We start from the raw sequence: 2,724 nt of genomic DNA on the forward strand, positions 1-2,724 counted from the left end.
GAACGCGCAAAAAACGCAGGAAAGGCGCAGTTTGAAAAGAAATCGCTTGTATCTTTTGAATTTTGACGTTTGCATCTATTTTTGCGTGTATATGCGCGTCTAAGTTTACGTAAACACCCTAATAGATGCGGATTTAGACGCGCAGATTGTTGTAGGCATAGACGCACAGATAGATGCACGCATAGATGCGCATTTAGCGCGCTTGCGTTTTTATCATAAGTTTTTGTATTTAAGATAAGTTTTGATAGTAAGTTCTTATCATAAGTTTTTATGTATTTATGATAAGTTTTGTGTATTTAAAATTGAATATCCTAGAATAATTAATACACATTGAAGTTTTTATGTAAACATATTAATAATAAATTTGATATTGTCATGAATTAGGTTTAATCATGTTGTCGGCATCACCTAGTGCGGTGCATGCTGATGAGTCAACGAGCACATCCTCAAGTGAGGATGAAACATTACGTCTTCATAATTGAGATGCATGGCTATGATGAAAAATTAAATACATGTGTGATCGTTATCGAGGGTGTATTTTTCGCGCACATCGAGTTGTAATGTCACACCTCAGCATGTATGGAGAATGGGACCGAGAAAAATCACCAGTATTCATTGTTTTTAACACTAAGATTGCTAGTCTATGTTTGAAATATATATCAACATACATGTAACTCCCTTTTGTGGTTGAGCAGGATGTGGTGCCACATTCTCAGATGCTCGGGCGTCGAGAGGCTGTAAAACGTCAATGCGAGGAGGAGAGTCTTCAAGAAGAGTGGAGATTGACGACCATGATAGTAGCCCTCATGAAATGCCCCATCAAGTTGTAGAGGATGAGATTTTGGACAACATGGTACACGATCTATTTTTGCAATCGGTTCGAGGAGAAGGTCACTCGATGAAGCCAGATGATTCACTATACGTAGTGTCATCTACTTCGTTGTATGAAGGTTGTATGTACTCCGTTCTTCGTGCGTCTCTCGAGATACTTAACTTGCAAACAATTTATGGATGGAGTAACATCAGTTTGAATGCGTTATTAAAGTAGGTATCAATTCAGTTTGGCTTATGAATCATAATATTAATTGTTCTATTTTGAAATCAGACACAAATATATGTTGGTGGTTTTTTAACTCACTTAAAAAAAAATATGTAGGTTATTATCACAAATGCTTCCAAAAGGAAACAAATTGCCAACTAAGAGAGAGCAAGCAAGACATTACTTGACATCTCTGGGAGGTCTCGATTATGTCAAGATCCATACATGTGCCAATGATTGACGTGTTTTATTTCGTGGGATTCATGAGTTTGCACGAGAGTGTCCTGTTTGTGGTAAATCAAGATACGAAGTGGAGATGGAGTCAATGGATGTGCCTCATAAGGTTTTGCGATATTTTTCGATTATTCCACGTATTCAACTTATGTTCAAGTGTAAGTCTATTGGAAAGCTCATGTCATGACATGCTAGTCATCGTTCAAGTGATGCAAAATGGAGGATCCCTGCAGACACACCGACATGGCAACATATAGATAACTTGTGGTCTATTTTCAAAGAAGAGCCAAGAAATTTGAGATTTGGTTTAAGTATTGATGGAATCAATCCATTTGGTATCAAAAGCACATCATACAATGTATGGCCAATGGTATTGGTGAACTATAATATTACTCCATCCATGGCAATTAAAAAGGGACATGTAATGTTGTCCCTTTTGATTCTTGGAAAGCACAAGGTAAAAAACATGGACATTTACTTAGAGCCTTTGATTGAAGAGTTAGAAATGTTATGGAAAGGTATTGAGGTGCAAGATACAAGCGCATCTACATCCTCTAGAGATTTCACTTTGAAGGCCATGTTGTTGTGGACCATGCATGACTGTCCAAGATATGGAGAGTGTTCAGGTACCTGTATATAACTCTCTATTTGAAATTCAAGACTTGAATCAATTGCATGTTATTAATTCACTTGTTTGTTCAGGTTTAACCACATCGGGATATCATGCATGTCCTATTTACGGTCCCTATCTAGTTTCCTCTAGGCCGACATGTTTAAAGAATGTTATCTATGACAATCATCATCGATTTCTTCCTATTGACCATCCCAAATATGTTCTCCCTACTAATGGAATGACTCCACAATCTCTAACCATTCGAGATTGGATGAGATGGATTAATGCCGACAGCCACCCTCCACTCGGCATGAGTTGGTAAGAAGTATATTTCTCTCGATTGACTTTAAAGTATTTAGCATGATGAATTGTTTACATAATATATTATTTGTTTGTTAGGTTCTCTATATTTTTTCGTCTTTTGTATTGGACTGAACTCAAGATCAATTACATGTTGGACCCCATGCACATATTCAAAAATGTTGTATCTACATTATGGGATCACTTGATAGGGGCTCGTGATTCAGTCAATGTAAGGGAGGATTTATGTAATATTGATAGCATGAGACGAGCCTGGCCACGCATTGGACCCAGAGGAAAGATTGAGCTACCCCACGCACCTTGGATGCCGTCAAAGAACGATGAAAAAATAGTGAAGGAACAGATATGTAGCTTTCGAACACCCATAGGATGTATGAGATGTCTCAAGGGAGCCTTCATAAAGAAAAAGAAAAGAGGTGTGGAGCAACTATCTGGTTCGAAGTCCCACGATTAGCACAAAATGATTCAAGTAAGGGTATCTCTAACCATGAATATAGTAATTAGTAGAGTAACTATG

General features: G+C 37.6%; 1 long non-coding RNA gene across 1 annotated transcript; it reads left to right on the forward strand.

Annotated features, from left to right (window-relative positions):
- Positions 1-403: 403 nt before the first annotated feature.
- Positions 404-2,364, forward strand: LOC148031202 (uncharacterized). Its single transcript, XR_015691983.1, has 4 exons — positions 404-577; positions 696-1,899; positions 1,976-2,204; positions 2,286-2,364. It is a non-coding gene; the product is annotated as an uncharacterized LOC148031202 (long non-coding RNA).
- The last annotated feature ends 360 nt before the right edge of the window (positions 2,365-2,724 follow it).

Source organism: Lygodium microphyllum, chromosome 9 (genome assembly GCF_053477565.2).
Source record: "Lygodium microphyllum isolate KBCC chromosome 9, Lygodium_microphyllum_v1.1.10, whole genome shotgun sequence".
NCBI lineage: Eukaryota > Viridiplantae > Streptophyta > Polypodiopsida > Schizaeales > Lygodiaceae > Lygodium > Lygodium microphyllum.